The 25911-nt window shown below is 37.3% G+C and overlaps 1 non-coding gene across 1 annotated transcript; it reads right to left on the bottom strand.

Moving 5' to 3' along the window:
• Nucleotides 1–20218: 20218 nt before the first annotated feature.
• LOC128777528 (small nucleolar RNA U13) lies at nucleotides 20219–20321 on the bottom strand. The gene has a single exon (XR_008422772.1). It is a non-coding gene; the product is annotated as a small nucleolar RNA U13 (small nucleolar RNA).
• Nucleotides 20322–25911: the final 5590 nt, after the last annotated feature.

The raw sequence follows: 25911 nt of genomic DNA, 5'->3' as shown, positions 1-25911 counted from the left end.
CTATTGTCTTAGCAATGGATTCTGCAATATCTTTAAGAGTTAAGGAGACATTCCTGATCATATTCTCATTTACTTTTACTCCTAACCAGGGAAGTCTGGCCCTGCCAAAGGAAGCAAATCCTGAGTCATGAATATCTCCTACTAGGTCTTTTTTTAACAAGATAATGTAAATCCAGGGGAGTCGACCAATGAGATGTCTTAGTTTGCTTGTGAAAAATTAGGAGCACTGTTAGGTAATGGAGGAGGCATTGCATGGCCAGGCACCAGGAATCTAGCATTCACAGGCCCAAGGAGAATGATAAACACCACAGATGAAGACAAAATCCTTTCACTGAGGGTACAAACCACTTTCACTAAGATGGCGCTGTTGATGGACAGATAAAAGTTTTTGATGACAAATCCAAAAGTCTGAAAGGCAAAGCTTACTTCCTTTAGCAATAACCTGGAAGATACAGATGATGGCATTGTCTTTCCAGGCCAGGGTCAGAGTAAAGGAAAGAAGGCGAAGGAAGCATTTCATGTTTAGTTAGTATGAAGTCTTGATTCAGCATCTTGGGCAGAAGCAGCCTACCCTGATGTCAGCTACTTCTCTTCCTAGTCAATTTGATTTGGAGGTTTTCACTTTTGTATAGGAGCAGATGTCAGGTGGAGCGATATTTAGCTGTGAGGTGTATGTTCAAGGTGTAAGTCCCTGAAGTTTGGCTGCCATATGTTAGTGATGAGGACCTAGTATAGTCCCTTCCAAGGAGATTCAAGGGCAGTCTTTGAGAGTTTCTAAATTCCAGTTCAGTTGTATGAGCTGAAAGTTATCAGAAATCTGTATTCTAGGGGCGCCTGGGTGGCTCAGTCGGTTAAGCGGCCGACTTCAGCTCAGGTCATGATCTCGCGGTCCGTGAGTTCGAGCCCCGCGTCGGGCTCTGTGCTGACAGCTCAGAGCCTGGAGCCTGTTTCCGATTCTGTGTCTCCCTCTCTCTGACCCTTCCCCATTCATGCTCTGTCTCTCTCTGTCTCAAAAATAAATAAAACATTAAAAAAAAATTATAAAAAAAAAAAGAAATCTGTATTCTAGAGTACTTGCCAGATTTCTTCCCATGAATTTCACTGATGATGAAACACATTTGCAAAAGCATCAGAGTAAAACAATAATTGTAAGCAACAAAAGACTTAAAAATGGCCATGGCTAAAGATCTGATAGTAGGTCCTTTTATTGAAATTGACAAGGAAATTTGGTTATTTCTATGACACACAACACTTTACGTTAATAACATATTAGGACATATCAGATTTCTAGGAGTTTCATGCCATTTCTAGAACATTTATTTTAACAACATATATCTATACAAATATAATCAAAAGTTTAGTATCACTTATTTGACAATGTTTCCCATGTGATTTAACATGCTAAATAACCTAGTTAGGGGTGTTTGGCTCAGTTGGTTGAGTGTCTCTTGATTTTAGCTCAGGTCACGATCCCAGGGTTGTGGGATCAAGCCCTGCCATGAGCTCTGCACTGAGTGTGGAGTCTGCTTAGGATTCTCTCTCTCTCCCTCTGTACCCTTCCCCCCTCACATACTTTTTTTCTCTCTCTAAAATAACAATAAATAAATAAATAAATAAATAAGCCTAGATGGTTTATTATCTCTCACAATGAAAACAAAACTTGAAATGTTGCAGGGGACTTCTGGATCTCCTCAGTTAGATTATGGTCAAAAGATTTCATTTTAGAATTTGATTTTGGAAGTATATCAAAATTATCAAAAGATTTCAGCATTTGATTAAATAGGATCACAGATCATTATGAAACAATACCTAATTATCCATTTAACCTAAATGACAATAAAATATTTTAAAGGAAAATGCAGAAGGTTATATATTTGAAAGCAAAGTTTGACTCTTTTAATATTAAGACTTAATATTCTTGAGAAATCAAAGACCTGGAAAAAAAAAAAACCCTGATAAACATAAGAAATTATTTTGGCAAAACACAGAATCCTTATTTTCTACAGAGATAAATGTTAAAGGTAAAGAAATAGTTTCGTTTACAATTTATTAAGAGCAGACCAGTAGTTCAAGTAAACTTTGTTCTTTTACCAAAGAGAAAACAAAATTTTAATTTTGCACCAGTGTACTTTTGATATTAAAACTCATTTACTTGATTTTTAATTTTTTGAAATGTTTATTTTTGTTTTTGAGAGAGAGAGAGACAGAGACAGAGCATGAGTGCGGGATGGGCAGTGAGGGAGGGAGACACAGAATCTGAAGCAGCTCCAGGCTCTGAGCTGTCAGCACAGAGCCTGATACGGGGCTCTAATTCATTAGCTTAGAGACCATGACCTGAGCTGAAGTTGGAGGTTTAACCAACTGAGCCACCCAGATGCCCCAAAACTCATTTACGTAATTAAATTTAGTTTAATCTTAGCCAGTACTGACCACACATAAAATTTCTTTCCAAAGATTCCTTTTTCATAAATCTTCTACAACTTTCTTTTTACATTCAGATTTTGTCCTAAGTTTTCCCTCTTCCTCACTTTAGGATAACATTACTTTCTTTTCCTTCCACAAAAATGCATTTCCATTTCTCGTACCTTCTTTTACTAAAAACACACATCCTACCTTTCTTGCCTACAGAGATGTTTCCCTTGTTATTTCTTTTTTTTTTTTTTTTTAATTTTTTTTTCAACGTTTTTTATTTATTTTTGGGACAGAGAGAGACAGAGCATGAATGGGGGAGGGGCAGAGAGAGAGGGAGACACAGAATCGGAAACAGGCTCCAGGCTCCGAGCCATCAGCCCAGAGCCTGACGCGGGGCTCGAACTCACGGACCGCGAGATCGTGACCTGGCTGAAGTCGGACGCTTAACCGACTGCGCCACCCAGGCGCCCCTCCCTTGTTATTTCTAATAGCTTTAACCACATATATGAATTAGAATTCTTAACCCTTAGAAGCTTTAATTTCTAGTGGAAGCTGAGAAGTAAGAAATTGTGAACTGTTACACCAATATTCTTTAGATAAATTTGCGAATACATTTTATAACATCTAGAAGCATGCTGCTTCATCATCTAATCTCTGAACAAAGCACAAAACATGTCCGTTAACAGATCCAGATTTATCTTCAGTTTCTCTGTAATAGGGAAACCAAAAGCCAATAAACTAATATTCAGTAATTACTGTGTCACTATTTTATCTTATTTGGAAATGATTTAGATATTTAATGGACTTAACTCATCCCTTAACTTAACAAAACTTTTAGATTTCAGGTTACCCAAAAGATTTGGAAGAAACTATTTAGAAAGTTTACCTGAAAACTTTTTATCTTATTTACATGTATTTAATTTACTTGTTCTTATGTTTAGGTTACCCACAAAAACTTCATGACACATTAGACAAATTCAACCATTATTCTAAGTTATTTTTTCTGGCAACTTTTTGCAACATAAATAATATGAACTTATTTGACTGTCAGTAAATCCAGACAGAATAAAAGTTTTATATTTAATGCTGATAACCCTAAGGACCTGTTTATTGTAATTAAACCAACAACTTTAAATCTGCTTTAATACTGAGTATTTTCCCAGCTCATGTGCACTTGAGAAACATTTGGGTTAGTTTAGATCTTTCTGAGCCTTTTAGAATACCCAAACCAGGGCACCTGGGTGGCTCAGTGGGTTAAATGTCAAACTTTGGCTCGAGTCATGGTGTCGTGGTTCCTGAGTTTAAGTCCTGCGTTGGACTTTGTGCTGACAGCTAGGAGCCAGGAGCCTGCTTCAGATTCTGTATCTCCCTCTCTCTGCCCCCCCCCCCACTCCCAAAAATAAATAAACATTTAACAAGTTAAAAAAAAATACTGATTTAGAATGCCCAAACCTACAAGTGCTGGTCTTTAAACCAACTACAAGGGCTCTTTTACAAATTAATTTTATTAATACCACCCAGAAGTAAAAAAGTATCTCATGTTTATAACATATATATTTTGTGACATGTATATATATCATATGTAAATAGGTGATAGATAGATAGATAGATAGATAGATAGATAATGCACAAACACATAGACAGACATAAAGACCTTATAGTTATTGATATTTGTGGAGCAAAAACCCTTGCTTTTAAGGCCCTTCTTACATGTTCTTATCTAATTGAAACATTCCCCATAATGGTCAATGTAATTTTAGGTTGCTTTTACTAGCATTTAGCTATTTTACTAGATAATCTGCAACTTCCAGGACTATAGTGCTTGGACATAAAATAAGCAGGTGTGCTGGAAAGTGGCGGGCTCGGTATTTTGGATTTAAAGTGTTTTTTTTTTTTTAATGTTCATTTATTTTTGAGAGAGAGAGAGAGAGACAGAGCACAAGCCAGGGAGGGGCAGAGAAAGAGATGGAGACACAGAAACTGAAGCAGGCTCCAGGCTCTGAGCGTCAGCACAAAGCCTGATGCAGAGCTCGAACTCACGAGCCGTGAGATCATGACCTGAGTCGAAGTCAGATGCTCAACCGACCGAGACACCCAGGTACCCCTCAGTATTTTGGATTTAAAGGATCCCATTCTTTTACTTAGACTTTTGTATTTCTCAGAGCCAAATGAATACCTAAAAGAGGGACAGACTCTGGGTTGGGGATTGTGGGATATTTTATAGTGTACCTCATTGCATGAAGGTTTTCTTAAAGTTGGCTGGTGACCTAGTGTCAATTTAACCTGTTTCCTACAGGTTAGATTATCTTATCAAAGGAGTCTTCTTGAAGTGGCAAGCATTCTACAAGCCTTTAAACACTTGACCTGTGCCCATCAATTTTTGCTGCTTTCTGGTTTCTGAGATTCCCTTAGCAATAACTGTTACTTACACAAAACAAGACAGACAAATGTGCACCTTAGTATATCGGCAGTAACCGAGAGACATGATGGTATCCTGCGCACAAGAAGACCCTCTTCACACCACCATCAATTTCCATGGAACATTAGACCGCAGAAGGGAATGATCTAGCAAACCCCATGTTCAAGCACAATGGAGAACTGCAGCTGCCACCAACAGTTCCCAACATGGAACCTAGGGACAGAGCAAAGGTCTGGGATTTTCCACTTGGGGAATTGTGGTCTGATAGTATACAGGATTGGCTTCTGGCTGGCACTTCTGCCAGCTCAGTTGGGCATTGGGCAGAACCATCTGCGAGCCCAAGCTGACCTGCCCTGTAAAGGAAAGCCAATTAGATCGGGAGCTCAAACGCAAAAAGAGTAGAGCTCAACCGAGAGGAATCTACCAGTGGTCCTTGGAGATGTTGAGAAAGACAGTGAACTCAAAAGTGCTCACAGAGCTCCACACCTGTGTTTCTTGTTGTTCCTGAATGCGGCCAGAGTTCACTTTGGGTCCTTTTGCTGCCACCAAGTCTGTTAAATAACAAAACTTCAAACAAGTAAAATTTAAAGATTTGGGTTTATTAAATGATTCATTAATCAGGCAGCATCCCCTTTAGCAGATAGAAAGCAACTCCATCAAGCTGCAGAAAAGGAAAGGATTTTAAAGGTAGAGAAGGAGCAGAAAAAAGGAAATTATTAGCAAAGAATCTATTGCTTTAGTCAAAGTTGCCCTCCAAAGGGGAATGAAAGGGGCTTATCAATAAACTTCTTAGTGCTGACCAGGAAATTCTCATGTCAACTTGTTAAAGGTTGTATTGCTGGGGGGGGGGGGGGTACTGCAGTTAGGTCAGGTATTAAGTCTTGGTTTACTGACTTGAGGCTTTAACTTAAGTGGATCCATTAGGGCCCTGTGAGGTTTTTTAACACACTTTTCTTGCATCTCTGGTGTCCCCAGACCTGTTTTTATTTCTATCTTGGGAACACAGTATGCAGAAATTAGTTTGAGGACAGGAGTTATAATAGGTTACAGATATAAGTTATTCTCAGTATATAATTGTATCCCTGAAATTGTGAATGTTTGTAAACTAGATAATATATTTCTGTTTTTCTTTATACCTTTTAGATATACATTTACAAAGTTGTGGGGCTTGTTGGTGGTGGGGAAATGGTACCAGTTTGTAATAAAAATCACACTTGAAAATTCTTACATCTATTTCAGGGAACATTCTGCTTTTTTCAATCCTTAATACACAAGTAGTTAATTCTTCATACTGATCCTAAAATAAGCCAGTCGAATGTACACAAATCTCATTTACTTGTGTACTCTTTCAAAGTAAGGTGTGTGTGTGTGTGTGTGTGTGTGTGTGTGTGTGTGTGTGTCTACTATCTATCATCTATCCATTTTATATTGATATGATTTCATGAGAATCAATGTGTTTTAAAACCCTTCAGATTAACATGCACATGCCTGGATTTACTTTTAAAAATGATGCTCCCTAAACTCCTTCATTTCCCAGACAGTCCTGATTTCAAACAGTCTGTCCCAATGTGAAACCATATGCTAAAGAAGGGGTCCTAATTTTTGCTTTGGAAAATATGGTCAATGTTATGAGTTGAATAGTGTCCCCTCAAAAATCATATGTTGAAGTTCTAACTCCCAGAATCTCAGAATGTGACCTTTCTTTGGAAATAGGGTGGCTGTGATGTAACTAATTAAGTTAAATTGTGGACAAACTGGTTTAGGATGGGTCCCTGATGCCATATGACTGGTATCTTATGTAGGAATGGTGGAAATTTGGTCACAGACATGCACGCAGGGAGAATTCCATGTGAAAACAAAGGCAGCAATTGGAGTGATGCTTTTATAAGTCAAGGAATCCCAAGCATTGCCAGGGAACCACCAGAAACTAGGGGAGAGGCACGGTATAGATTCTTCTTCACATCCCTTAGAAAGAGCCAACTCTGCCAACACCTTGATCTTGACCTTCAGCCTCCGGGACTGTGAGATAATAAATTTATGTTGTTTAAGCCTCACAGTTTGTGGTACTCTGTTATGGCAGCACTAGCAGACTAATGAAGCCAACATAGTTAGTGAGCAGAGCTAACCCCCAAGTTCTGCACTGAAACCTGTTATTCTCATGGCCAAATTGGTCACAGTTGAAGTAATCTCAGATGTCTCTTTGTGGAGCTCCCAGAAAATATCTGAATCTCTGGGTGGTATGGACGTTAAGCAATGAACACTCATTTCAAAGGAAGTCAAGGAGAGCTCCAAAGGAGGGCAAGGAGAATAGTTCCAGAAATAGCCAGGGATTCAGTTGATTGTAGAGGATGGTGGGATATAGGAGGCTGGGGGAATCCTTCTCATGTATTTTAATGTTTTGAAGGATTATTCTTGGGACACCAGAGAAAGGAAGCTTTGTGGGCCCACTGTAATAACCCACAGCCTCCTTGATTGGGCCTCTCTGGCTCTGGCCCCTTGTTCCTCCATCCACCTTCCTCTGCAAGGGATTCAGTGTAGGGACTATCTCCCTTCTATATCCCATGACCCAAAGGCTAGAGCTTTTAAGAGAGTCTGCAGTTTGACTCTTTACACTCAGCATTTGTTCATTTATTCAATCAGTCAAATTTACTGTATGTCCTCTATATACCAGACACAGGATTTTGTACTGAGGACACAACGTTGGAAAAACACCATCCATGCCCTCATGGAGTGCTCAATCTAGTGGCAAAGGGCCAGGCACACTGCCTATTGCCAAATCATGAGATAAACGGCATAATGGGAGTATTGAAATAGAAGTGCCTGATTCCTGGTGTAGCCAGTGTGGGCACCTTAGATGAAGTAACCATGGTGGAGACCTCAAGAATGACTAGTTGTTCCTGCAGATAGTAGGGGTGAGGATTTTTAGGATAGCAAGGATAGTGTTTCAAGAGACTAAGAGGTGAATGAGCCCAGAACTTGTTAAGGGAATGGAAAACAAATCAGTGAGGTTGGGTGTGGGAGAGATTGGTAGCATATGTAGCTTATGCTAGTTTAGAGTTAATCCTATAATGGGTGGCCACTGGAGAATTTTGAGCAAGACAGTGTCAGCTAAGTCTGGCAGTGATGTAGGAGTGAAGGAAGAAACAGAGGGAGGAGACCAGACTAGGGGAAGGGCACTAGCATGCCTCTTTGGAGCCTTCCCTCTCACCCTAGCGAAGGGAGGAGATGCATCCTAATTAATGCCTAGCTTCTGGAGTTGGGGTCAAATCCTGGCCTTGTCACTTGCTTTAGTCCCACAATTAATTCATATTGAAGCCTAAATATGAAATCAGATGATCTAATAAGGTAATTTAATTTACCTTCATTAATACTACATCTTGGTTGAAAAATAAGTCATAACAGATTTTAGAAACCATGGAACTACAAATTCAGCCTCTAGAAATACTAGAAATTATTTGTAAGACCTTCACCACAAAATTAACTTCCACACTGCTTAAACTGTACACAATATCGTGACCTTATAGGGATTTGGCTTGAATTATTAAAACGCCCAGAAGGGGCATCACAGTAATCGTCAACATTTGAAATGTGGGTTTGCCATCTAGTGGGCATCTTTGAGTGAATATGCATTGTACGTACACATACAACATATATATATATATGTACATATATATATATGTACATATATATATACATACACACACACACACAGAATTTCCATCCATGATTCTTCACCTTACTCCCCATCTTCAACACTTAAGGTCAAACAGTATTTTGGACACATTACTGTTTGTAAAAGTGTCTTAGTTTATATCTGTCAGGGTAAGTGAATATTTTATGATGTGTGTGCTTATACACACAGTATGGAATAATAGCAGCATGTGGAGGGTTTTTTCAAACTACATGTATTCCTCCACATCTGCTTTTTTTTGCTCCAATTTGAGAATTATTGATCTAGAAAATGCACTGTCACCATAAAGGCATAGTGCCTGCTCCATGGTAGATACTCAGTAGACATTATCTTCCTTCCTCCTCTTCTCCCCCATTCTCTCCCATAAGAGCTCAATTCCAAATTACAATTCAACAGTAAAATGTGCATTTAGTATGTGAGGTGTTATATGTGTGAAGCACATTCTCGTCTACCCAAATACAAGAATGTGTTTTGATCCTATCTTTAAGATGCTTACAGGGGAGAAACAAAAGCTTTATCACCAAAGTCCAGCAGAATGAGTCTCAAATGTTTGTTTGGGGCAGATCCTTTGGAAATTCGAATTTTTTCTTTTAGGGATAACATTACAAAAATGTTAGTTTCCCCAGACTAAGAAGAAAGACTCTTGTTGTAAGGTATGAAATGGATATAGGGGGAGCTAGATTTGTATTTGAGTGGGCAGAGACTTAGAAGAGAACAGGCCCAAAAAGGGAGGGGAGGGAAGTGGTGAGTGAAGGAGACTGGAGGCATGTTCTGTGGAGGTTTCAAGAGAAGGAGGATAGAGATTTTGGGGTGGGCACCATATGTGTGAGATATCGAGAGAGGGTCAGGAAAAGAAGATTTTAAGAGGTCTTGTTATATATTATGAGGGAAATCCCCTTTTCATGTTTTCAAGCAGTGCAGTAAAGTCTTAAATTGCCTTACTGTTATCTTTGGATGCAGGTTAGCGTTTCTTTGGATAAAATAACACTGTGGAAACAGGCCGTCAAGTGGCATGTAGCTTTATCTGGAAAACACAAACGGTCAGACCATAAAACTTTAGGTACGTTATATTTTCCTCGTGTGCCTTACACCTAAAGTTAAACAAAACTGAAGTGATAAAATTGTATAAGGAATATCTATTACAAAAGTAATCCGTGCAGTTGGTTTAAAAATTCAATGGAAAAAGAGAAAAGTTTCCTGTCTCACTCCTCAAACCTCTCCTTCACACCCGTGTCTTATCACCTTCCAGAGTTTGTTTTTAATTCTTTTGATAGTTAGTATTGTAACTGTAAACTCCATGCTTATATCACTTTCTTGATTTATTTACTTTATTCAGTGTCTGTTAACCCCACACTATGGATGAGAAATATACCTCATTGAGACTCTATTTTTTTCTCTCTTCGTGTGCTTTCTTAATTATATTATTTCCCATTCTCCTATTGTTTATCATTATATATGTATATTTTTTATTAAGTAGACTCGATGCCCAATGTGGAGCTTGAATTTACAACCCTGAGATCAAGAGTCCCTCGCTCTACCCACTGAGCCAGTCAAGTGCCCCTGTCATTACAAATTTAAATACCACGCTTAACCTATGATTCTTGTTCTCTTAATGTAGGTAGTAAATCTTGATTCACTACCAGGTAGTATGAGAAAAATAGCACCGTCAAACTGCTATTCACCTCTTCTTGTGTGCTCACTTCCACCCTATGCTCCTACCCACTACCCAGTGTCTCTCTTCTTCTACCTTTACATTTACAATGTTAGGGTTTATATAACATTTGCATTTTTTCTGTTAGTATAATTAATTTTTCTGCATGTTATCTATTGATTGATTCTAAGAATTGAAATCAATAAATTAGTTTATGACTTATAGTTTATGCTCATGCAAATATTATTTCCCACAGAATACAGAGTGATTCACTCAGAAGATAAACTAATTCCACATCTTTAAACTTGAGCTATTCAAAGGAGAATGAAACAAATACCAAGGTTGAGTGGATTCTTCTTTCCTATTCTGCATAACTTGCTCAAATCATATCATATAGTTTGCTTCATATTTCATGCTACATTTTTAAAAAACTTTTTTGTTTTACCTAGAGTTTGCAATTGACTTTCTCTTTGAATTGACATATGCTTTTCTCGTTAATATTGCTTAGAACTTTCAGATTTTAATTATACTACTTTTTATTTTGTTTGTGAAGAGGCAATAAATGTACACACTACATAATTTAAAAGGTACTAATAGCCATAGAGGGAAAAGTTAGTCTTCTTGCACATTTGTCCCTCAGCCATTCAGTTCTTCTTTTCAGAAGTAACTACTCTTATTAGTTTTTATGTATTATTTTTGAGATGTTTTATACATGTACAAGCATACAAGTATATTTGGGTCCTATTGATGGCAATTAGTTTCTGATTTGGCTATGATAAATGATACTTTACTGAATATCTTTGCAGACATATATGCTTGAATATCTGTAGGATAAATCTCTAGGGAAGAAAGGTTGGGTCAGAGGCAACGTGTATTTTTTAAAGGTTTGATAATTTTGCCAAATTGTCCTCACTGGAAGTCATACTAATTTAATACACTCTTACTAGTTAAATAAAAGAAAGATTGCCTGTTATCCCACACTCACATCAGTGCAATTGCTAAAAATCAGTGCCACTAATTCTCCCAGTGTAGTTTTTTTTTTTAATTTTTTTTTTTAACGTTTATTTATTTTTGAGACAGAGAGAGACAGAGCATGAACGGGGGAGGGTCAGAGAGAGAGGGAGACACAGAATCTGAAACAGGCTCCAGGCTCTGAGCTGTCAGCACAGAGCCCGACTTGGGGCTTGAACTCACGAACCACGAGATCATGACCTGAGCGGAAGTCAGATGCTTAACCGACTGAGCCACCCAGGCGCCCCTCCTGGTGTAGTTTTAATTGGCATCTGAATTTCATTTATTTTGTAAGAATGAGCATCTTTTCATAAAATAAAGATGCCTTTACATTTCCTTAACTGTAAGTTTTACTTCATATTACTGCATATTTTTCCCATTTTACTATCAGTTAGTTGAACTTTCTCAGTAACTTGTAGAAGTCTTCTACATTAAGGAATTTAAGGTTTTATCTGTAATATGAGTTACTAATACTTTCCCCAAATTAATTTATCTTTTTGACTTTTTTGTGCTTTTGCCGTGGAATTTTAAAGTGTTTTAAATTTATACATATATTCCTTTGTAATTTATGAGTATTGAATCATGCTTCTAAAGGTACCCTCCACTTGTAGATTATAGCAATATTCTCCCTGTTTTTCCATAGTGCTATGCATAATTTGATACGTTTTGGACTATGTATGCACATGTGAAATCATTGCCACCACCAAGACATGGGACATATCTATCACCTTGAAAATTCTCCTCATGCCTTTTTTATTATTCCTCCCTCTAGTATGTCCCAGGCCCTACCCTAGGCAACTGTTGTTTTTTCTATTTGATCTCTTTTCTTTCACTATAGATTTGTTCAAATTTTCTAGAGTTTTCTATAAGTGGAATCATACAGTATGTATTCTTTTTTTGGTCTGACTTCTTTTACTCAGCATAATCTGAGATCTATACATGTGGCATTTATTAATAGTTGATTACTTTTTATTGCTGAGTAATAGTCCATCATGTGGATATACCACAATTTGTTTATCCATTCATTTGTGGATGGTTACTTGGGCTGTTTCCAGGTTTTGGCGATTATCAGTAGAGAAGTTATAAACATTTATGTACAAGTCTTTGTATTGTCATATTTTTTTTTCTCTTAGGTAAATATCTAAAAATGAGGGGTGGCTGGGTGGCTCCATCAGCTAAATGTCTGATTTCGGCCCAGGTCATGATCTTATGGTTTGTGAGTTTAAGCCCCCCGTCGGGCTCTGTGCTGACACCTCAGAGCCTGGAGCCTGCTTCAGATTCTGTGTCTCCCTCTCTCTCTCTGCCCCTCCCCTGCTTGTGCTTTGTCTCTCTTTGTCTCTCAAAAATAAATAAATGTTAAAAAATTTTTTAAATTAAAATTAAATATCTAAATATGAAATGGCTAGATCCCATGGTAGGTGTGTGTTTAACTTTTTAAGAAATTGCCAAACTGTTTTCCAAAAGGGTTGTACCATTTTACATTCTCACTGGCAGTATATGAGACTTCTAGGTGCTCCATAGCCTTGCCAATACCTGCTGTGGTCAGTCTTTTTAATTTTAGCCCTGTGAAATAGATATGTAGTAATATGTCCTTGTGATTTGATTTATTTTATTATTATTATTACTATTATTTATTATTTATTTTTTAGAGGGGGGGGAGAGAAGGAGAGAAGGAGAGAGCAAACAGGGGAGAGGGGCAAAGGGGAGGAGAGAGAGAATTTTAGCCAGGCTCAATCTCATGAACCATGAAATCAAGACCTCAGCTGAAATTAAGAGTCCACACTCAACTGACTGAGGTGCCCCTGATTTCATTTTTCTAATGACTAATGCTGTTAAGTATTTTGTCATAAGCTTAATTTCCATCTGCGTATCTTCTTTGGTGAAATGTCTATTGAAACCTTTTGCCCATTTTTTAAAACTTGGGGGTTTTTGTTTTGTTTTGGTTGTTACTGAGTTCTGAGAGTTCTTTGTATATTTTGTGTACAAGTTTTTTATCAGAATATATTTGTTGCAAGAATTTCTCCCTCATCTGGGGCCTGCTTTTCCATTTTCTTTTCTATTTTAAAATTTCTTTTATTTATTTTTTCTTTATTAAAATTTTTTTCTTCGTGTTAAATGTACTCTTTAAAAAATTTTTAAGTTTTAATTTTATTTTTGAGAGTGGGAAAGGGGCAGAGAGAGAAGGACAGAGAATCCCAAGTAGGCTCCACACTCAACGCAGAGCCTGATATGGGACTCAAACTCACAAACGGTGAGATCGTGACCTGAGCAGAAATTCAGAGTCAGATGGTTAACCAGCTAAGCCACTCAGGCACCTGAGTCTTTAATCCCCATTCCTCTTTAATTCTCATTCCCTATATCCCCCCCATCTCCTTACCCTCTTCCCCTCTGGTAACTATCAGTTTGTTCTCTAAAGAGAAGTCTGTTTCTTAGTTTGTCTCTCTCTCTTTTTTTTCCTTTGCTCATTTGTTTTGTTTCATAAATTCCACATTTGAGTGAGATCATAATGGTATTTGTCTTTCTCTGACTGACTTACTTTGCTTAGCGTTATACTCTCTGGAACCATCAATTTTGTTGCAAATGGCAAGATTTCATTCTTTCTTATGGCTGAATAATTTCCATTGTATGTATATACCATATCTTCTTTATCCACTCCATTTATTAATGGATATTTGGGCTGCTTCCATAATTTGGCTATTGTAAATAATGCTTCAATAAACATAGGGATGCATATATCCCTTTAAATTAGTGTTTTTGTTTTTTTTTTAGGTAAATATCCAGCAGTGTGATTGCTGGATTGTAGAGTAGTTCTATTTCTAATTTTTTGAGAATCCTCCATACTATTTTCCATAGTGGCTGCACCAGTTTGCATCTTCACAAACAGTGCATGAGGATTCCTTTTTCTCCACATCTTTACCAACACTTGATGTTTCTTGAGTTTTTCATTTTAGCCATTCTGACAGGTAATGAGGTGATATCTCACTGTGGATTTTATTTGCATTGCCCTGATGATAAGTGATGCTGAGTATCTTTTCATGTGTCTATCGGCCATCTGTATGTCTTCTTTGGAGAAATGTCTGTTCACATCTTCTGCTCAAGTTTTAATTGGATTATTTGTCTTTTTAGATATCGGGTTGTATACGTTATTTATACATTTTGGATACTAACCCTTTATTGAGTATATCATTTGCAAATATATTTTCCTATTCTGTAGGTTACCTTTTAGTTTTATTGTTTCCTTCACTATGCAGAAGCTTTTTGTTTTGATGTAGTTTCAATAGTTTGTTTTTGCTTTTGTTTCTCTTGCCCCCGGAGACCTATCTAGAAAAAAGTTTCTATTACCAATGTCAGAGAGGTTATTGCATGTGTTCTCTTCGAGGGTTTTTATGGTTTCAAGTCTCACATATAAGTTTTTAATCCATTTGGGGCACCTGGGTGGCACAGTTGGTTAACCATCTGACTCTTGATTTTGGCTCAGGTCGTGGTCTCACGGTCGTGAGATTGAACCCCACATCAGGCTCTGCTGGGCTCTGGGTGTGGAGTCTGCTTAAGATTCTCTCTCCCTCTCTTCTCTCTGCACCCCCACACTTGTACTCTCTCTCTCTCTCAATCTCTCTCTAAAAATAAATAAATAAGTTTTTAATCATTTTGAGTTTATTTTTGTATATGGTGAAATAAAGTGTTTCAGTTTCATTCTTTCGCACATAGCTGACCAGTTTTCTGGGTTTTCTGTTCTATTTCATTGATCTGTATGTCTATTTTATGCCAGTTTCATAGTGTTTTCATTACTACTGCTTTGCAATATAACTAATATAACTTGCAATCTGGAATTGTGATACCCCCAGTTTTGTTTTTCTTTTTCAAGATTGATTTGGCTAGTTGAGGTCTTTTGTGGTTCCATACAAGTTTCAGGTTTGTTTGTTCTACTCCATTTTTTTAAGTAATCTCTACATCCAATGTGGGGCTCAAACTCATGACCTGGAATCAAGAGTCACATGCTCTACTGACTGAGCCAGACAGGCATCCCAGGATTGTTTGTTCTAGTTCTGTGAAAAATGCTTTTCATATTTTGGTAGGAATTGCATTAAATCTATAGATTACTTTGAGTAATATAGACATTCTAACAATATTTATTCTTACCACCCATGAGCATGGAATGTCTTTCCATTTCTTTGTCATCTTGAATTTCTTTCATCAGTGTTTTAGTTTTCAGAGTACAGGTCTTTCATCACCTCTTTGGTAAAGTTTATTCCTAGGTATTTTATTGGCTTTGGTGAAATTATAAATGGGATTTTTTTTTAAGATTTAAAAAAGATGTTTACGTTTGAGAGAGAGAGACAGAGCGTGAGTGGAGGAGGGGCAGAGAGAGAGGGAGACAAGAATCTGAAGCAGGCTCCAGGCTCTGAGCTGTCAGCATAGAGCCCAGTGCAGGGCTCGAACCCACCACTGTGAGATCGTGACCTGAGTCAAAGTCGGAAACTTAGCCGACTGAACCACACAGCAACCCCAGGATTGTTTTTTAAATTTCCCTTTTTGCTGATTCATTATTAGTGTATAGGGTGCAACTGATTTCTATACATTGATTTTGTATCCTATGACTTTACTGAATTCATTTATCAAGTCTAGTAGGTTTTTGGTGGAGTCTTTGGAGTTTTCTATATATAGTATCATGTCATTTGCAAATCATGAGAGTTTTACTTCTTCCTTACCATCCTTCCTTGGATGCCTTTTATTTAGGTTTTCTAACTGTTGTGGCTAGGACTCCCAGTACTATGTTGAATAAATGTGGTAGAGTGGACATCCCTGTCTTGTTCCTGACCATAGAGGAAAATCTCTCAGCTGTTTCCCATTGAGTGTGATTTGGGCTGTGTTTTTTTTTTCATATAAGGCCTTTATTATGTTGAGTTATGTTCTCTCTAGACCTAATTTGCAGAGGGTTTTTATCACGAATGGATGTTATACTTTGTCAAATGCTTTTTCTGCATCTATTGAAATGATCATATGGTTTTTATCCTTTCTCTTATTGGTGTGATGTATCATATTGATTGTTTTCCAAATACTGAACTATACTTGCATCCTGGGAATAAATCCCACTTGATCATAATGTTTGATTTTTAAAAATATGTTGTTGGACTCAGTATGCTAATATTTTGTTGAGGATTTTGCATCTATATTCATAAGACATATTGGCCTGTAGTTCTTGTTTTTTGTGGTATCTTTATTTGATTTGGTGTTTGTCCATTTTCTTAAGTGTTTTTCAAAGAGTGGTTTTGTTTAAGTCCAGTTTAAAAGATTTTCTTCTAGATATTTTATACATTAGGTTTTACATTTAGGTCTGTCATTCATTATGAGTTATTTTTGTACATGGTTGAGATGGGTTTTTTTTTTTAAAGGAATATTTAGTTGTTCAAGCACTATTTATTGAAAAAAACATCCTTTCTCCATTAAATTGCATTTGTACCTTTGTCAAAAGTCATTTTTACATGATTTTATTTTTGGAATCTTCTTCTTCTTCTTCTTCTTCTTCTTCTTCTTCTTCTTCTTCTTCTTCTTTTATTATTATTTTATTATTATTATTAAGTAATCTTTACCCCCAACATGGGGCTTGAACACAAGAGCCTGGATTAAGAGTTGCATGCTCTACTGGCTGAACCAGCCAACTGACCCTATTTTTGGAATCTTGGTTATAGTCCATTAATCTATCTTTATGCTTATATTATACTGTTTTAATTACGGTAGCTTTACAGTAATGCTCATAATCATCTAATATTATTTTCCAAAGTTGTTTTTAGGAGTTCTAGGTCCTTTGGATTTTATTATGATTTTCAGCTTGTCAATTTCTGGAGAAAAAAAAAATCTCCTGGGATTTTTATTAGAAATGCATTGAACCTATAGATCAATTTGGGGAGAGTTGATATCTTGACAATATTGAGTCTTCTGACCCATGAACAAAGTATGTATCTCATTCATTTAGGTCTCTTGAGTTTCTCTCAGCAATGTTTTGTCCTTTTCAGTTTAAGATCTTTCACATCCATGCTGTTTCAAAGGGACACATGCACCCCAATGTTTATAGCAGCACTATCAACAGTAGCCAAAGTATGGAAAGAGCCCAAATCCATCCATTGATGGATGAAGCAATAAAGAAGATGTGGTATATAGTGGCACCTGGGTGGCTCAGTCAGTTAAGTATCTGACTTGGGCTCTGGTCATGATCTCACAGTTCATGGGTTCAAGCCCTGCATCAGGCTCTGTGCTGACAGCTCAGAGCCTGGAGCCTGTTTTGGAATCTGTGTCTCCCTCTCTCTCTGTCCCTCCACCTCCCCCCACCCCAACATCGCATGCTCTCTCTCTCTCTCTCTCTCAAAAATAAATTAAAAAGTATTAAAAAGAAGTTGTGGTAAATATATACAATGGAGTATTCCTCGGCAATCAAAAAGAACGAAAGCTTGCCATTTGCAACTATGTGGATGGAACTAGAGGGTATTATGCTAAGTGAAATTAGTCAGTCAGAGAAAGGCAAATACCATATGACTTCACTCATATGAGGACTTTAAGATATAAAACAGATGAACATAAGGGAAGGGAAACAAAAATAATATAAAAATAGGGAGGGGGACAAAACATAAGAGACTCTTAAATATGGAGAACAAACAGAGGGTTGCTGGAGAGGTTATGGGAGGGGGGGATGTTTTAAATGGGTAAGGGGCATTGAGGGATCTACTCCTGAAATCATTGTTGTGCTACATGCTAACTAACTAGGATGTAAATTTAAAAAAAAAAACAAAAAAAAAAAAAACCAGCCACACCTGAAACTCACCAAGTTGTGCACATTAAACATGTATACCTTTTTGTATGTCAATCATTTGTCAATGAAGTAGTTTTAAAAAAAAAGATTTTTCACATCTTTTGTCACATTTATCCTTAAGTCTTTCATTATTTTTTGATGCTATCTTAAAATTTCAATTTTTAATTGTTCATTGCCAATATATAGAAATTCAATTCATTTTTGTGTATCAATCTTGTATCTTGTGCCTCCCTAAGTTTATTAGTTTTTGTGGCAGTTTTGTATACTGCACTGAAATTTCTACAGAGATAATCATGTTATTTATGAAAAGACAGTTTTTCTTCTTTCTTCAATATGGACTCCTTTTATTTATTTTTTAGAAATATGATTTCACCTGGGTTTTCTTTTTAGTTTGCAAAAAAGAATTGAATTGGTTGGTTTTTGAAGGGTTGAATTCCTCTTGGGATGAATCCCACTTGGTCATGATGTAGTATCCTTTTTACATATTGTTAAATTTATTGAAATTATGTTTAGAGTTTTTGTATCTATATACAATATTGAATAAAAGTGGTGATAGAAGACATCCCCCTATCTTGTTCTTGATCTTAGTGGGAGAGTATTCAGTCTTTAACCAATGAATGTGATGTTAGCTGTCAGTATTTTATAAATGTCTTTTATCAGGTTGAAGAAGTTTCCTCATACTCCTAGCTTGCCAAGAATTTTTATTAGAAATAAATATAAGATTTTGTCAAATGCAGTGTTTGCACCTATTGAGATGATTATATGGTTTTTCTCCTTTGGTTTGCTAATATGATGAATTACTGTTTGATTTTTTTTAATATGAAATTTATTGTCAAATTGGTTTCCATACAACACCCAGGGCTCATCCCAACAGGTGCCCTCCTCAATACATATCACCCACCCCCCCCTCCCTCCCACCCCCCATCAATCCTCAGATTGTTCTCAGTTTTTAAGAGTCTCTTATGGTTTGGCTCCCTCCCTCTCTAACTTTTTTTTTTCCTTCCTCTCCCCCATGGTCTTCTGTTAAGTTTCTCAGGATCCACATAAGAGTGAAACCATATGGTATCTGTCTTTCTCTGTATGGCTTATTTCACTTAGCATAACACTCCAGTTCCATCCACATTGCTACAAAAGGCCAGATTTCATTCTTTCTCATTGCCACATAGTATTCCATTGTGTATACAAACCACAATTTCTTTATCCATTCATCAGTTGATGGACATTTAGGCTCTTTCCATTATTTGGCTATTGTTGAAAGTGCTGCTATAAACATTGGGGTACAAGTGCCCCTATGCATCAGTACTCCTGTATCCCTTGGGTAAATTCCTAGCAGTGCTATTGCTGGGTCATAGGGTAGGTCTATTTTTAATTTTTTGAGGAACCTCCACACTGTTTTCCAGAGTGGCTGTACCAGTTTGCATTCCCTACTGTTTGATTTTTGAACAGTAAAACAATTCTGCATTTTGGGGGCGAACACACCCACTTGGTTATATTATGTTATCCTTTTTTATACCGTTGAGTTCAATTTGCTAAAATTTTGTTTAGATTTTTTGCTTCTATGTACATGAGAGATATTAGTCTGTAGTTTTGTTTCCTGTAATATCTTTGTCTGGGTTTGGAGTTGGGATAATACTGGCCGCATAGAATGAGTTGGGAGTTTTTCTTTGGAAAATCTTGTGTAGAATTAGTATTACTTCTTCCTTCTATAGAATTAGTATTAGTACAGATACTAATTTCTTTATTTTTTTAATGTTTATTTTTAAGAGAGAGACAGAGAGAGAGAGAGAGAGAGAGCAAGCTGGGGAGGGGCAAAGAGAGAGGGAGACACAGAATCCAAAGGAGGCTTCAGGCTCCGAGCTGTCAGCACAGAGGCTGATGCGGGGCTCGAACCCACTAACTGTGAGATCATGACCTGAGCCAAAGTTGGATGCTTAACTGACTGAGCCACACAGGTGCCCCTCTATAATTTCTATAGAGCTAATATTATTACTTCTAGCTATGTGGGCCTGAAATTTTCCATGTGGAAAGGCTTTTAAGTACAAGTTCAATTTCTTTAACAGATATAGGGCTTTTTAAGTTATCTATTTATTTTTGTGTGAGCTATGGTAAGTTATGTCTTTCAAGGAGTTTTTCCATTTTATCTAGGTTGTGAAATTTATTGGCATAAAGTTATTACTAGTCATAATAATCTATTTTTACCCCCTTTTTCTTGTTTGTTTGTGTTTTTCACATGAGATGGACAATACACTGCAGTTGTTACAAGGTTTGAAGGAGGCACATGTCACAAAACAGCATGAACATCAATTATCACACTTATGACTTACAAAAGGATCTATTTTTATTCTTAATACCTATAGAATATGTGGTGATATCAACTCTGCATTCCTGTTATTGATAATTTATCTTTTTACTTTTTTTCCTGATTAGTCTGGCTACAGCTTAATCCATTTTACTGATTTTTCCGAAAGAACCAGCCTTTGCTTTATTTGATTCTATTGTTTTCTTCTTTTCTATTTCATTGGATTCTGCCTTGGTCTTTATTATTCCTTTTTTCTGCTTTATGTCTGATTTGCTCTTTCTTTTCTAGTTTTGTAAGGTAGAAGCTGAGATCATTGATTTGAAAGCTTTCTTTTTCTTAATATAGACATTTAGTGTTGTAGGTTTTCCCTTAAGTAATGCGTTAATCACATCTACAAATCCTGATATGTTGTTTTCATTTTCATTCAGTTGCAAATACTTTTAAAATTCCTCTTTTGATTTTTTCTTTAATCTCCCAGTTATAAAGAAAGGTATTGTTTGGTTTCCAAATACTGGGGGATTTTCCAAGGATCTTTTAGTTATTGATTTCTAATTTAATTTTTCTGTGGTCAGAGAACATAGGTTGTATGACTTGAATCCTATTGTGTTTTATTGAGTCTTGTGACCCAGAATAGTTCTTTGTGCACTTGAGAAGAATGTGTATTCTGCTATTGTTAGGTGTTTTACAAAAGTCAATCAGGTCAAGTGATTAGTTTTTAAAATTTTCTATATCCATACTGATTTTCTGCATACGTGGTCTAGCAATTATTGAGTAGTGTTAAAATCTCTGACTATAATTATGGAGTCATCTATTTCTTTGTGCAGTTCTATCAGTTTTAACTTCATGTATTTTGAGGTACTGTTATTAGGTTCATAAATGTTTAAGATTGTTATTTTCTCTTGATGAATTGATCCTTTATCCTTATAATGATAAAATGACCTTCTTTATCCCTGGAAATATTCTTTGGTCTGAAATGTATTTTGTTTGATTTTAAAGTAGTTGATCTCATTTTCTTTCGGCTAGTGTTAGCGTGGTTTCTCTCTTTCCATCCTTTCACTTTTAACCTATTTGTTACATCATCTTCATATTTAAAGTGCACTTTTTGTAGGAAGCATATAGTTGGGTCTTGCTTTTTTATTCAACCTGATAAGCTATGCCTTTTAATCAGGCTATTTACACCATTTATATTTAATTTGATTATTAATGTTGTTAGATTTGAGTATCTCCTTTTGCTGTTTGTTTTCTATTTGTCCCACCTGTTATTTGTTGCCCCATTCCTAGTTTTCTACCTTCGTTTGGACTAATCAAGTTTCTTTTTGATATGATTTTATCTCTTTAGTTGCTTTATTAATTATAATTCTTTATTTTGATATGTTAGTGATTGCTTAACGGTTTATAATATGTATTTATCTATCATAGTCTGCCTTAAAGTGATATTATGCCTCTTCACACGTAATATAAGAACCTTACAATATATTCTTTCATTTATCCCCTCCTGGCCTATTTGATATTGTCATGCATTTTATTTTTCATTTTTCATTTTCATTTCATTTGGGTCTTCCTTAATATTTTCTGTGACTCTACTTTTTTGAATATATACAATACAGTTATAATAACTGTCTTAATGTTCTTTTCTGTAAATGCTAACATCTGTGTCACTTCTGGATTGCTTTTCACTAATTCTTTTTCCCCCTATCAGTTGTATTTTCTTGACTCTTTGTATAGCTGGTAATCTTTGTTTGGATGCCAGGTAGGTCTGGAGCGGTGCTCATTGTAGGGCTGCTTCTCCACTACTGAGGCAAGACCTTCCTGAATACTCTACCCAGTGCCTTGTAAATTTTGAGTTTTTCCAGCCTGATTGAAATAGGCGCTGTTCCTAGCCCAATATGAATGACAAGAACGCTTCCCTCTAATCTTTACAGGTGGTTCTTTCTCTGGCCTAGGACCATTTCCTTAGATGCATACACTGATCAGAAATAGTTGAGGGAGGACTCTCTGCAGATCTGTCCAGTATTCTGTTTCTGTGAGGCTGTCTTTTTTCTGTTATTCTGTCCTGTGAACTCTAGCTGCTTCAGTCTCCCTGGACTCTAGGGTCTGTTTTCTGAACTCAGGGAGTCTGCCAGACTCTGTCTCAACTTTCTCTTCCTTCTGCCATGCTTGGAAACTCTCAAAGTAGCAAGCTGGGGCAGTTGTAGGACTCACCTTGTCAGTTTCCTGTCTCTCAGAGATCACTGTCCTCCGTTGCTTCATATAGAGTACCTTAAAAACTGTTGTTTTAGATATTGTGTCTGTTTTTTGTTTGTTTGTTTGTTTTAGATACTTTGGGTGGGATGGTCCTTGTGTGTTCATCTTGGCCAAAAAGAGAAGTCTAGTCATTGCTTCTTTCCCTCTCTTTGAGATTTAATCCTTTCTCTTTTAACTTTTTTGGGGGAAAATATGAAGGCTTAGAAAAGTTGTAAAAATTATTCAGGGAACACCTGTATACACTTCATCTAGATTCATCAGTTGTTAACATTTTGCCACATTTGTGCACGCTTTCTTTCTCACTCTCTCTCACACACACACTTTAATTGAACTATGGGAGAGAAATTGCAGACATCGTGATAGTTAATCATTAAATAAATCTTAAGAATAAAATCACTTTCCTATATAACAACAATACAATGATCAAATTCAGGAAAGAGTATAAGTGGAAGAAGCAGAAATTGCCTTTTAAAGATTGAGCTCAGAAAAAAATAAAATAAAATAAAATAAAGGTTGGGTTCAGTATTGGCATCCCTTGACTTTCACTCTATTCCATTTGTAAAAGCAGTGACAGGCCAGCCCAGATTGATTGATTGATTGATTGATTTCAATATATGAAGTTTATTGTCAAATTGGTTTCCATACAACACCCAGTGCTCATCCCAAAAGGTGCCCTCCTCAATACCCATCAGCCACCCTCCTCTCCCTCCCACCCCCCATCAACCCTCAGTTTGTTCTCAGTTTTTAAGAGTCTCTTATGCTTTGTCTTTCTCCCACTCTAACCTCTTTTTTTTTTTTTTTCCTTCCCCTCCCCAATGGGTTTCTGTTACGTTTCTCAGGATCCACATAAGAGTGAAAACATATGGTATCTGTCTTTCTCTGTATGGCTCATTTCACTCATTTCACTCTGCAGTTCCATCCATGTTGCTACAAAGGGCCATATTTCATTCTTTCTCATTGCCACGTAGTACTCCATTGTGTATACAAACCACAATTTCTTTATCCATTCATCAGTTGATGGACATTTAGGCTCTTACCATAATATGGCTATTGTTGAGAGTGCTGCTATAAACATTGGGGTACAAGTGCCCCTATGCATCAGTACTCCTGTATCCCTTGGGTAAATTCCTAGCAGTGCTATTGCTGGGTCATAGGGTAGGTCTATTTTTAATTTTTTGAGGAACCTCCACACTGTTTTCCAGAGTGGCTGCACCAATTTGCATTCCCACCAACAGTGCAAGAGGGTTCCCGTTTCTCCACATCCTCTCCAGCATCTATAGTCTCCTGATTTGTTCATTTTGGCCACTCTGACTGGCATGAGGTGATATGTGATATCTGAGTGTGGTTTTGATTTGTATTTCCCTGATGAGGAGTGATGTTGAGCATCATTTCATGTGCCTGTTGGCCATCCGGATGTCTTCTTTAGAGAAGTGTCTATTCATGTTTTCTGCCCATTTCTTCACTGGGCTATTTGTTTTTCGGGTGTGGAGTTTGGTGAGCTCTTTATAGATTTTTGGATACTAGCCCTTTGTCTGATATGTCATTTGCAAATATCTTTTCCCATTCCGTTAGGCCAGCCAGATTTAAAAGGAGAAATATGTCCCCATTTCTCAGCCAGAGGAATGTCAAAGAATTACAGGTTATTTTAAATCTATCACATTGTACATATTCATTTCCAGTTGTCTCAATAATATACTTTGCAGCAACTTTTTTTCAATCCAGAAATTCAGATGTCAAATCTCCTTAGTCTCATTGGGCTAGGAACAGTCTTTAATATGAAACAGTTTTGTTTTTGTTTTTTTAATTTTTTTTTAACGCTTATTATTGAGAGACAGAGACAAAGCGTGAGAATGGGAGGAGGAGAGAGAGGGGAAGACACAGAATCTGAAGCAGGCTCCAGGCTCTGAGCTATCAGCACACAGCCCGACGTGGGGTTCAAACTCACAAACCGTGAGATCATGACCTGAGCCGAAGTCAGACGCTTAACCGACTGAGCTACCCAGGCACCCCTGAAACAGTTTTTTTTTTTTTTTTTTTTTTTTTTTTTGTCTTTACGACATTGAAATATCTGAGGTGTACAGACCAGTTGTTTTGTAGACTGTCCCATAATTTGGGCTTATCTGTTTCCTTGTGATTAAATTCCAGTTCTGTATTTGGAATACAATAAAGGTGATGTCATGTTCTTAGAACACCACCTCATGTGTGATGCCAATTTGTACTACTGGTGAACTTAACTTTGAGTACTTGATTAAGGTGGTATCTGCCAGATTTCTCCAATGTACTGGCACTCTATCTCCATCATAATTGGTAAGTAATCGCCAAGGATGTTCTTTTTTTTCTTTTCCTTTAAATTAAAAACAACAACAACAAAAAACAAACAAACAAAAGGTTTGTATTCTGTGTTAGAGAAGCCCTTAATCTATTGTGTATCAGTTCTGCTGACTGTCACTTATGTGTGACCTCCTGTGTTTCAGGATTTTGTCATTAACTTGCATTTGCATGAATCTTATGGGACTGAATCAAAGAAGCGTCCTCCAGAGTGCGGTTTTTTTTTTTGGTTTTTTTTTTTTTTTTTTTTTTTTTATTGCTTCTGCTTAGAACACAGGGAACTTGGTAACTCTTTAAAGCCTCATGTTTGGGTCTCCTTCTTCCAGTCCCAGATCACAGTGTCAGCAGAAACTCTCCACGTGCTCTCAAGCAAAGCCAGGTGCTCAGAGGTCAATGACCCAGTGCTGGTTCTTCCCACGGTTTGTTCCTTTTGGGTCGGGGTAATTCTTGGAGAATCTCTTAGTTTCTTGTCAGTGGTGGGTGTCCTGGAGAATCTGGCCTGCTATCCTGCCTGCCTAAGCAGAACCCAGGATGATTTTTCACTTAAATCTTTAGTATAAACATCATTCTGTCTTGACCTTCCGTAATAATATCTTTGAAGATATTAGGATTTCGAATAATTTATTCAGTTAATATTTTCAATCGTCCTGTGAAATGGGAAGGCAGGTGAATTGGTACATTACGTAGTTGAGAAAGCTGAAACCTGTCAGGTGATGTAAGTTTACTAACCTCTGAAGCCTCAGTTTCCTGTTCTGTAAAACCAGAACTAACCCCCTCTTTGAACGAGCCAATGCTTTGTGAGCATTTACGGGGTGAATCTGGGAAGCGCCCAGCACCTAACTCAGTATTACTGGCACCAGGCTTTAGATCTTCCAAAAGACAAGATGTCCACCCCTCTTTCTCCCTCCTCGTTCTTCCACTGCCCGGGTGGGGTCCGGCCGGCCTGGGGTGGAGCGCCATGCTAGCGGAGAAACTGGCAGACCAGCCCGCGAGGCCCGGAGGACCGGACTCTCGGGGCGGACGCGGGGGGCGGAGCCTGCGCTCGGGAACC

Source organism: Panthera pardus, unplaced genomic scaffold, assembly GCF_024362965.1.
Source record: "Panthera pardus isolate Hobbes unplaced genomic scaffold, ASM2436296v1 HiC_scaffold_16, whole genome shotgun sequence".
NCBI classification, from domain to species: domain Eukaryota; kingdom Metazoa; phylum Chordata; class Mammalia; order Carnivora; family Felidae; genus Panthera; species Panthera pardus.
This window is presented reverse-complemented; position numbering and strand designations above follow the sequence as displayed.